We start from the raw sequence: 14,631 nt of genomic DNA, 5'->3' as shown, positions 1-14,631 counted from the left end.
AATATCTACAATGCCATCTGTATAAAGATATAAATATCTGCACCGCGAGCTGTATAAACATGGAAATATCTACATCGCTATCTGTATAAACGTGGAAATACCAACACCGCTATCGGTATAAACATGGAAATATCTACAACGCCATCTATATAAACATGGAAATATCTACACCGATATGTCTATAAACATGGAAATACGTAAACCGCTATCTCTATAAACATGGAAATATCCACACCGCCATCTGCATATAGATGGAAATATCTACAACGCCATCTGTATAAAGATGGAAATATCTACACGGCAATCTGTGTACAGATGGAAATATCAACACCGCCATCTGTACAAACATGGAAATATCTACACCGCTATCTGTATAAACATAGAAATACCTACAGTGCATTCTGTACAAACATGGAAATATCTACACCGGTATCTGTATAAACATGGAAATATCTACACCACGATCGGTATAAACATGGAAATATTTACACCGATATCTGTATAAACCTGGAAATATCTACACTGCTATCTCTATAAATATGGAGATATCTACACCGCTATGTGTATTAACGTGGAAATATCTCCATTGCTATCTGTATAAACATGGACATATCTCCACTGCAATCTGTATAAACATGAAAATATCTACACTGCTATCTCTATAAACATGGAAATATCTACACTGCCATCTGTATATACATGGAAATATCTACACCGCTATCTGTATAAACATGGAAATAACTACACCACTATTTGTATAAACAAGGAAATATCTACACTGCCATCTGTTTAAACATGGAAATATATACACAGACATCTGTTTATACATGGAAATATCTACACTGCTATCTGTATAAACATGCTAATAACTATACCGCTATCTGTATAAATGTGGAAATCTTTGCACCGCTATCCCTATAAACATGGTAATATCAACACCGCGATCTGTATAAACATGGAAATATCAACACCAAGATCTGTATAAACATGGAAATATCTACACAGCGATCTGTATAAACATGGAAATATCTACACCGTGATCTGTATAAACATGGAAATATCTACACCGCCATCTCTATAAACATGGAAATATCTACACCCCTATCTGTATAAACATGGAAATATCCACAGAGCTATCTCTATAAACATGGAAAAATCAACACCGCTATCTCTATGAACATGGAAATATCTACACCGCCATCTCTATAAACATGGAAATATCTACACCGTGATCAGTATAAACATGGAAATATCTACACCGCTATCTGTATAAACATGGAAATATCTCCACTGCTATCTCTATAAACATCGAAATATCTACACCGCCATCTGTATAAACATGGAAATACTTACAAAGATATCTGTATAAACATGGAAATATCTACACCGCCATCTGTATAAACATGGAAATATCTACACAGCCATGTGTAAATACATGGAAATATCTACACCGCTATCCCTATAAACATGGAAATAACTACACCGCTATTTGTAGAAACATGGAAATATCTCCACTGCTATCTCTATAAACATCGAAATATCTACACCGCCATCTGTATAAACATGGAAATACTTACAAAGTTATCTGTATAAACATGGACATATCTTCCCCGCCATCTGTATAAACATGGAAATATCTACAACGCCATCTATATAAACATGGAAATATCTACACCGCTATCTCTATAAACATGGAAATATTCACACCGCCATCTGCATATCCGTGGAAATATCTACAACGCCATCTGTATAAAGAGGGAAATATCTACACGGCAATCTGTGTACAGATGGAAGTATCAACACCGCCATCTGTACAAACATTGAAATATCTACACTGCTATCTGTATAAACATAGAAATACCTACACTGCAGTCAGTATAAACATGGAAATATCTACACCGTTATCTGTATAAACATGGAAATATCTACACCACGATCTGTATAAACAGGGAAATATTTACACCGCTATCTGTATAAACCTGGAAATATTTACACTGTTATCTCTATAAATATGGAAATATCTACACTGCCATCTGTATAAACATGGAAAAAACTACAGAGTCATGTGTAGGAACATGGAAATATGTACACCACCGTTTGTGTAAAGATGGAAATATCTACAACGTTATCTGTATAAACATGGAAATATCTACACAGAGATCTGTATAAACATGGAAATATGTACAGCACTCTCTGAATAAAGATGGAAATACCAACACTGCTATGTGTAAAATCATGGAATATCTACACCACTATCTGTATGAATATGGAAATATTTACAACGCTATCTCAATAAACATGGAAATATCTACACTGCTAACTCTATAAACATGGAAATATCTACACCGCCATCTGTATTAACATGGAAATATCTACACAGTCATCTGAATAAACATGGAAATAACTACACCACCATCTGTATAAACATGGAAATAGCTACAATACCATCTGTATACACATGGAAATATGTACACAGACATGTGTATAAATATGGAAATATCTACACCACCATCTGTATAAACATGGAAATATCCACACTGCCATCTGTAGAAAAATGGAAATATCAACACCGCTATCTCTATAAATATGGAAATATTTACACCGCCATCTCTATAAACATGAAGATATCTACACTGCCATCTCCATAAAAATGGAAGTATCTACTCCGCCATGTGTATAAACACGGAAATATCTACACCACCATCTGTGTAAACATGGAAATATCTACACCGCTATCTGTATAAACATGGAAATAAATACACCGCCATCTGCATGTCCATGGAAATGTCTTCGCCGCCATCTGTATAAACATGGAAATATGTACACGGGCATCTGTGTATAGATGGAAATATCAACACCGCCATCATTACAAATATGGAAATATCTACACCGCTATCTCTATAAACATGGAAATATCTGCACTGCCATCTGTAAAAACATGGAAATACCTATACAGTCATCTGTATAAACATGGAAATATCTACAATGCCATCTCTATACACATGGAAATATCTACACAGCCATCTGAATAAACATGTAAATATCTACACTGCTATCTCTATAAACATGGAAATATCTACACCGCCATCTCTATAAACATGAAAATATCTACACTGCCATCTCCATAAACATGGAACTAACTACTCCGCCAGCTGTATAAACATGGAAACATCTACACCGCCATCTGTGTGAATAAGGAAATATCTACAATGCCATCTGTATAAAGATATAAATATCTGCACCGCGAGCTGTATAAACATGGAAATACCTACATCGCTATCTGTATAAACGTGGAAATACCAACACCGCTATCGGTATAAACATGGAAATATCTACAACGCCATCTATATAAACATGGAAATATCTACACCGCTATGTCTATAAACATGGAAATACGTACACCGCTATCTCTATAAACATGGAAATATCCACACCGCCATCTGCATATAGATGGAACTATCTACAACGCCATCTGTATAAAGATGGAAATATCTACACGGCAATCTGTGCACAGATGGAAATATCAACACCGCCATCTGTACAAACATGGAAATATCTACACCGCTATCTGTATAAACATAGAAATACCTACACTGCAGTCTGTACAAACATGGAAATATCTACACCGGTATCTGTATAAACATGGAAATATCTACACCACGATCTGTATAAACATGGAAATATTTACACCGCAATCTGTATAAACCTGGAAATATCTACACTGCTATCTCTATAAATATGGAGATATCTACACCGCTATGTGTATTAACGTGGAAATATCTCCATTGCTATCTGTATAAACATGGATATATCTCCACTGCAATCTGTATAAACATGAAAATATCTACACTGCTATCTCTATAAACATGGAAATATCTACACTGCCATCTGTATATACATGGAAATATCTACATCGTTATCTGTATAAACATGGAAATAACTACACCGCTATTTGTATAAACAAGGAAATATCTACACTGTCATCTGTTTAAACATGGAAATATATACACAGACATCTGTTTATACATGGAAATATCTACACCGCTATCTGTATAAACATGCTAATAACTATACCGCTATCTGTATAAATGTGGAAATCTTTGCACCGCTATCCCTATAAACATGGTAATATCAACACCGCGATCTGTATAAACATGGAAATATCAACTCCAAGATCTGTATAAACATGGAAATATCTACAGAGCGATCTGTATAAACATGGAAATATCTACACCGTGATCTGTATAAACATGGAAATATCTACACCGCCATCTCTATAAACATGGAAATATCTACACCCCTATCTGTATAAACATGGAAATATCCACACAGCTATCTCTATAAACATGGAAAAATCAACACCGCTATCTCTATGAACATGGAAATATCTACACCGCCATCTCTATAAACATGGAAATATCTACACCGTGATCAGTATAAACATGGAAATATCTACACCGCTATCTGTATAAACATGGAAATATCTCCACTGCTATGTCTATAAACATCGAAATATCTACACCGCCATCTGTATAAACATGGAAATACTTACAAAATTATCTGTATAAACATGGAAATATCTACACCGACATCTGTATAAACATGGAAATATCTACACAGCCATGTGTACATACATGGAAATATCTACACCGCTATCTCTATAAACATGGAAATAACTACACCGCTATTTGTAGAAACATGGAAATATCTCCACTGCTATCTCTATAAACATCGAAATATCTACACCGCCATTTGTATAAACATGGAAATACTTACAAAGTTATCTGTATAAACATGGAAATATCTACACCGCCATCTGTATAAACATGGAAATATTTACACAGCCATGTGTACATACATGGACATATATACACCACTCTCTATATAAACATGGAAATACCTAGACGGCTATCTGTATATACATGGAAATATCTACACCGCCATCTACATATCCATAGAAATATCTGCGCGGCCGTCTGTATAAACATGGAAATATCTACACGGTCATCTGTGTATAGATGGAAATATCAACACCGCCATCGGTACAAACATGGAAATATCTGCACCGCTATCTCTATAAACATGGAAATATTTACCCTGCTATCTGTATAAACATGGAAATATCTACACCGTTATCTGTATAAATATGGAAATATCTACACCGCTATCTCTATAAACATGGAAATATCTACACCGTCATCTGTATAAACATGGAAATATCTACACTGCTATCTCTACAAACATGGAAATATCTACAATGCCATCTTTAAAAACATGGAAATACCTATACAGTCATCTGTGTAAACATGGAAATATCTACACCACCATCTGTATAAACCTGGAAATATCCACAATGCCATCTGTATACACATGGAAATACCTACACGGCAACCTGTGTATAGATGGAAACATCAACACAGCCATCTGTACAAACATGGAAATATCTACACCGCTACCTGTATAAACATGGATATATCTACACTGCGGTCAGTATAAACATGGAAATTTCCACACCGGTATCTGTATAAACATGGAGATATCTAAACCACGATCTGTATAAACATGGAAATATTTACACCGCTATCTGTATAAACATGGAAATATCTACACCGCTATCTCTATAAGCATGGAAATATCTACAAAGCCATCTGTATAAACTTGGAAATACCTACACAGTCATGTGTAGGAACATGGAAAAATCTACACTGCCATCTGTATAAACATGGAAATATCTACAGAGCCCTCTGTATAAATATGGAAATATCTGCATAGGCATCTGTATAAACATGGAAATATCTGCACCGCTATCTGTATAAACATGGAAATACCTACACCGCTGCCTCTATAAACATGGAAATATGTACACCGCTATGTGTATAAACATGGAAATATCTCCACTGCTGTCTGTATAAACTTGGAAATATCTGCACCGCAATCTGTATAAACATGGAAATATCTACACCGCTATCTGTATAAACATGGAAATATCTACACAGCTATCTCTATAAACAAGAAAATACCTACACCGCCATCTGTATAAACATGGAAATACCTACAAAGCCATCTGTATAAACATGGAAATATCTACGGAGCCATCTGTATAAACATGGAAATATCTACACATCCACCTGTATATACATGGAAATATCTACACCGCTATCTGTATAAACATGGAAATAACTACACCGCTATTTGTATAAACAAGGAAATATCAACAACACCATCTGTTTAAACATGGAAATATATACACAGACATCTGTTTATACATAGAGATATCTACACCGCTCTCTGTATAAACATGCTAGTAACTACACCGCTATCTGTATAAATGTGGAAATATTTGCATTGCTATCACTATAAACATGCTAATATCAGCACCGCGATCTGTATAAACATGGAAATATCTACACAATGATCTGTATAAACATGGAAATATCTACACCGCGATCTGTATAAACATTTAAATATCTACACCATGATCTGTATAAACATGGAAATATCTACACAGCCATCTCTATAAACATGGAAATATCTACACCCCTGTCTGTATAAACATGGAAATATCCACACAGCTATCTCTATAAACTTGGAAAAATCAACACCGCTATCTCTATGAACATGGATATATCTACTCCGCTTTCTGTATAAACATGGAAATATCTACAGAGCTATCTCTATAAACATGGAAATATCTACACCGCCATCTGTATAAACATGGAAATACCTACAAAGTCATCTGTATAAACATGGAAATATCTACACAGCCATCTCTATAAACATGGAAATATCTACACTGCCATCTGTATATACATGGAAATATCTACACCGCTATCTGTATAAACATGGAAATAACTACACCGCTATTTGTATAAACAAGGAAATATCTACACCACCATCTGTATAAACATGGAAATATCTACACTGCCATCTGTAGAAAAATGGAAATATCTACACCGCTATCTCTATAAATATGGAAATATTTACACCGCCATCTCTATAAACATGAAAATATCTACACTGCCATCTCCATAAAAATGGAAGTATCTACTCCGCCATGTGTATAAACACGGAAATATCTACACCACCATCTGTGTAAACATGGAAATATCTACACCGCTATCTGTATAAACATGGAAATAAATACACCGCCATCTGCATGTCCATGGAAATATCTTCGCCGCCATCTCTATAAACATGGAAATATATACACGGGCATCTGTGTATAGATGGAAATATCAACACCGCCATCATTACAAATATGGAAATATCTACACCGCTATCTCTATAAACATGGAAATATCTGCACTGCCATCTGTAAAAACATGGAAATACCTATACAGTCATCTGTATAAACATGGAAATATCTACAATGCCATCTCTATACACATGGAAATATCTACACAGCCATCTGAATAAACATGTAAATATCTACACTGCTATCTCTATAAACATGGAAATATCTACACCGCCATCTCTATAAACATGAAAATATCTACACTGCCATCTCCATAAACATGGAACTAACTACTCCGCCAGCTGTATAAACATGGAAACATCTACACCGCCATCTGTGTGAATAAGGAAATATCTACAATGCCATCTGTATAAAGATATAAATATCTGCACCGCGAGCTGTATAAACATGGAAATACCTACATCGCTATCTGTATAAACGTGGAAATACCAACACCGCTATCGGTATAAACATGGAAATATCTACAACGCCATCTATATAAACATGGAAATATCTACACCGCTATGTCTATAAACATGGAAATACGTACACCGCTATCTCTATAAACATGGAAATATCCACACCGCCATCTGCATATAGATGGAACTATCTACAACGCCATCTGTATAAAGATGGAAATATCTACACGGCAATCTGTGCACAGATGGAAATATCAACACCGCCATCTGTACAAACATGGAAATATCTACACCGCTATCTGTATAAACATAGAAATACCTACACTGCAGTCTGTACAAACATGGAAATATCTACACCGGTATCTGTATAAACATGGAAATATCTACACCACGATCTGTATAAACATGGAAATATTTACACCGCAATCTGTATAAACCTGGAAATATCTACACTGCTATCTCTATAAATATGGAGATATCTACACCGCTATGTGTATTAACGTGGAAATATCTCCATTGCTATCTGTATAAACATGGATATATCTCCACTGCAATCTGTATAAACATGAAAATATCTACACTGCTATCTCTATAAACATGGAAATATCTACACTGCCATCTGTATATACATGGAAATATCTACATCGTTATCTGTATAAACATGGAAATAACTACACCGCTATTTGTATAAACAAGGAAATATCTACACTGTCATCTGTTTAAACATGGAAATATATACACAGACATCTGTTTATACATGGAAATATCTACACCGCTATCTGTATAAACATGCTAATAACTATACCGCTATCTGTATAAATGTGGAAATCTTTGCACCGCTATCCCTATAAACATGGTAATATCAACACCGCGATCTGTATAAACATGGAAATATCAACTCCAAGATCTGTATAAACATGGAAATATCTACAGAGCGATCTGTATAAACATGGAAATATCTACACCGTGATCTGTATAAACATGGAAATATCTACACCGCCATCTCTATAAACATGGAAATATCTACACCCCTATCTGTATAAACATGGAAATATCCACACAGCTATCTCTATAAACATGGAAAAATCAACACCGCTATCTCTATGAACATGGAAATATCTACACCGCCATCTCTATAAACATGGAAATATCTACACCGTGATCAGTATAAACATGGAAATATCTACACCGCTATCTGTATAAACATGGAAATATCTCCACTGCTATGTCTATAAACATCGAAATATCTACACCGCCATCTGTATAAACATGGAAATACTTACAAAATTATCTGTATAAACATGGAAATATCTACACCGACATCTGTATAAACATGGAAATATCTACACAGCCATGTGTACATACATGGAAATATCTACACCGCTATCTCTATAAACATGGAAATAACTACACCGCTATTTGTAGAAACATGGAAATATCTCCACTGCTATCTCTATAAACATCGAAATATCTACACCGCCATTTGTATAAACATGGAAATACTTACAAAGTTATCTGTATAAACATGGAAATATCTACACCGCCATCTGTATAAACATGGAAATATTTACACAGCCATGTGTACATACATGGACATATATACACCACTCTCTATATAAACATGGAAATACCTAGACTGCTATCTGTATATACATGGAAATATCTACACCGCCATCTACATATCCATAGAAATATCTGCGCGGCCGTCTGTATAAACATGGAAATATCTACACGGTCATCTGTGTATAGATGGAAATATCAACACCGCCATCGGTACAAACATGGAAATATCTGCACCGCTATCTCTATAAACATGGAAATATTTACCCTGCTATCTGTATAAACATGGAAATATCTACACCGTTATCTGTATAAATATGGAAATATCTACACCGCTATCTCTATAAACATGGAAATATCTACACCGTCATCTGTATAAACATGGAAATATCTACACTGCTATCTCTACAAACATGGAAATATCTACAATGCCATCTTTAAAAACATGGAAATACCTATACAGTCATCTGTGTAAACATGGAAATATCTACACCACCATCTGTATAAACCTGGAAATATCCACAATGCCATCTGTATACACATGGAAATACCTACACGGCAACCTGTGTATAGATGGAAACATCAACACAGCCATCTGTACAAACATGGAAATATCTACACCGCTACCTGTATAAACATGGATATATCTACACTGCGGTCAGTATAAACATGGAAATTTCCACACCGGTATCTGTATAAACATGGAGATATCTAAACCACGATCTGTATAAACATGGAAATATTTACACCGCTATCTGTATAAACATGGAAATATCTACACCGCTATCTCTATAAGCATGGAAATATCTACAAAGCCATCTGTATAAACTTGGAAATACCTACACAGTCATGTGTAGGAACATGGAAAAATCTACACTGCCATCTGTATAAACATGGAAATATCTACAGAGCCCTCTGTATAAATATGGAAATATCTGCATAGGCATCTGTATAAACATGGAAATATCTGCACCGCTATCTGTATAAACATGGAAATACCTACACCGCTGCCTCTATAAACATGGAAATATGTACACCGCTATGTGTATAAACATGGAAATATCTCCACTGCTGTCTGTATAAACTTGGAAATATCTGCACCGCAATCTGTATAAACATGGAAATATCTACACCGCTATCTGTATAAACATGGAAATATCTACACAGCTATCTCTATAAACAAGAAAATACCTACACCGCCATCTGTATAAACATGGAAATACCTACAAAGCCATCTGTATAAACATGGAAATATCTACGGAGCCATCTGTATAAACATGGAAATATCTACACATCCACCTGTATATACATGGAAATATCTACACCGCTATCTGTATAAACATGGAAATAACTACACCGCTATTTGTATAAACAAGGAAATATCAACAACACCATCTGTTTAAACATGGAAATATATACACAGACATCTGTTTATACATAGAGATATCTACACCGCTCTCTGTATAAACATGCTAGTAACTACACCGCTATCTGTATAAATGTGGAAATATTTGCATTGCTATCACTATAAACATGCTAATATCAGCACCGCGATCTGTATAAACATGGAAATATCTACACAATGATCTGTATAAACATGGAAATATCTACACCGCGATCTGTATAAACATTTAAATATCTACACCATGATCTGTATAAACATGGAAATATCTACACAGCCATCTCTATAAACATGGAAATATCTACACCCCTGTCTGTATAAACATGGAAATATCCACACAGCTATCTCTATAAACTTGGAAAAATCAACACCGCTATCTCTATGAACATGGATATATCTACTCCGCTTTCTGTATAAACATGGAAATATCTACAGAGCTATCTCTATAAACATGGAAATATCTACACCGCCATCTGTATAAACATGGAAATACCTACAAAGTCATCTGTATAAACATGGAAATATCTACACAGCCATCTCTATAAACATGGAAATATCTACACTGCCATCTGTATATACATGGAAATATCTACACCGCTATCTGTATAAACATGGAAATAACTACACCGCTATTTGTATAAACAAGGAAATATCTACACCACCATCTGTATAAACATGGAAATATCTACACTGCCATCTGTAGAAAAATGGAAATATCTACACCGCTATCTCTATAAATATGGAAATATTTACACCGCCATCTCTATAAACATGAAAATATCTACACTGCCATCTCCATAAAAATGGAAGTATCTACTCCGCCATGTGTATAAACACGGAAATATCTACACCACCATCTGTGTAAACATGGAAATATCTACACCGCTATCTGTATAAACATGGAAATAAATACACCGCCATCTGCATGTCCATGGAAATATCTTCGCCGCCATCTCTATAAACATGGAAATATATACACGGGCATCTGTGTATAGATGGAAATATCAACACCGCCATCATTACAAATATGGAAATATCTACACCGCTATCTCTATAAACATGGAAATATCTGCACTGCCATCTGTAAAAACATGGAAATACCTATACAGTCATCTGTATAAACATGGAAATATCTACAATGCCATCTCTATACACATGGAAATATCTACACAGCCATCTGAATAAACATGTAAATATCTACACTGCTATCTCTATAAACATGGAAATATCTACACCGCCATCTCTATAAACATGAAAATATCTACACTGCCATCTCCATAAACATGGAACTAACTACTCCGCCAGCTGTATAAACATGGAAACATCTACACCGCCATGTGTGTGAATAAGGAAATATCTACAATGCCATCTGTATAAAGATATAAATATCTGCACCGCGAGCTGTATAAACATGGAAATATCTACATCGCTATCTGTATAAACGTGGAAATACCAACACCGCTATCGGTATAAACATGGAAATATCTACAACGCCATCTATATAAACATGGAAATATCTACACCGCTATGTCTATAAACATGGAAATACGTACACCGCTATCTCTATAAACATGGAAATATCCACACCGCCATCTGCATATAGATGGAATTATCTACAACGCCATCTGTATAAAGATGGAAATATCTACACGGCAATCTGTGTACAGATGGAAATATCAACACCGCTATCTGTACAAACATGGAAATATCTACACCGCTATCTGTATAAACATAGAAATACCTACACTGCAGTCTGTACAAACATGGAAATATCTACACCGGTATCTGTATAAACATGGAAATATCTACACCACGATCTGTATAAACATGGAAATATTTACACCGCTATCTGTATAAACCTGGAAATATCTACACTGCTATCTCTATAAATATGGAGATATCTACACCGCTATGTGTATTAACGTGGAAATATCTCCATTGCTATCTGTATAAACATGGACATAACTCCACTGCAATCTGTATAAACATGAAAATATCTACACTGCTATCTCTATAAACATGGAAATATCTACACTGCCATCTGTATATACATGGAAATATCTACACCGCTATCTGTATAAACATGGAAATAACTATACCGCTATTTGTATAAACAAGGAAATATCTACACTGTCATCTGTTTAAACATGGAAATATATACACAGACATCTGTTTATACATGGAAATATCTACACGGCTATCTGTATAAACATGCTAATAACTATACCGCTATCTGTATAAATGTGGAAATCTTTGCACCGCTATCCCTATAAACATGGTAATATCAACACCGCGATCTGTATAAACATGGAAATATCAACACCATGATCTGTATAAACATGGAAATATCTACAGAGCGATCTGTATAAACATGGAAATATCTACACCGTGATCTGTATAAACATGGAAATATCTACACCGCCATCTCTATAAACATGGAAATATCTACACCCCTATCTGTATAAACATGGAAATATCCACACAGCTATCTCTATAAACATGGAAAAATCAACATCGCTATCTCTATGAACATGGAAATATCTACACCGCCATCTCTATAAACATGGAAATATCTACACTGTGATCAGTATAAACATGGAAATATCTACACCGCTATCTGTATAAACATGGAAATATCTCCACTGCTATCTCTATAAACATCGAAATATCTACACCGTCATCTGTATAAACATGGAAATACTTACAAAATTATCTGTATAAACATGGAAATATCTACACCGCCATCTGTATATACATGGAAATATCTACACAGCCATGTGTATATACATGGAAATATCTACACCGCTATCTCTATAAACATGGAAATAACTACACCGCTATTTGTAGAAACATGGAAATATCTCCACTGCTATCTCTATAAACATCGAAATATCTACACCGCCATTTGTATAAACATGGAAATACTTACAAAGTTATCTGTATAAACATGGAAATATCTACACCGCCATCAGTATAAACATGGAAATATTTACACAGCCATGTGTACATACATGGAAATATCTACAACACTCTCTATATAAACATGGAAATATCTACACTGCTATCTGTATATACATGGAAATATCTACACCGCCATCTACATATCCATAGAAATATCTGCGCCGCCATCTGTATAAACATGGAAATATCTACACGGTCATCTGTGTATAGATGGAAATATCAACACCGCCATCTGTACAAACATGGAAATATCTTCACCGCCATCTACATATCCATAGAAATATCTGCGCCGCCATCAGCATAAACATGGAATTATCTACACGGTCATCTGTGAATAGATGGAAATATCAACACCGCCATCTGTACAAACATGGAAATATCTGCACCGCTCTCTGTATAAACATGGAAATATCTTCACCACGGTCTGTATAAACATGGAAATATCTACACCACTATTTGTATAAACATGGAAATATATACACCGCTATCTCTATAAACATGGAAATATCTACACCGTGAACTGTATAAACATGGAAATATTTACACCGCTATCTGTATAAACATGGAAATTTCTACACCGTTATCTGTATAAATATGGAAATATCTACACCGCTATCTCTATAAACATGGAAATATCTACAACGCTATCTGTATAAACGTGGAGATACCTATACAGTCATCTGTGTAAACATGGAAATAACTACACCACCATCTGCATAAACATGGAAATATCTACAATGCCATCTGTATACACATTGAAATACCTACACGGCAATCTGTGCATAGATGGAAATATCAACACCTCCATCTATATAAACATGGAAATATCTACACCGCCATCTGTATAAACATGGAAATATCTACAATGCCATCTGTAGAAACATGGAAATATCTACAGCACAATCTGTGTAAACATGGAAATACATACACCAATATCTGTAAAAACATGGAAATATCTACACTGCTATCTGTGTACACATGGAAATATCTACACAGTCATCTATATAAACATTGAAATATCTCCACCGTTATCTGTCTAATCATGGAAATACCTC

This window comes from Pan troglodytes, chromosome 23, assembly GCF_028858775.2.
Source record: "Pan troglodytes isolate AG18354 chromosome 23, NHGRI_mPanTro3-v2.0_pri, whole genome shotgun sequence".
NCBI lineage: Eukaryota > Metazoa > Chordata > Mammalia > Primates > Hominidae > Pan > Pan troglodytes.
Note: the sequence above shows the minus strand (reverse complement) of the source record.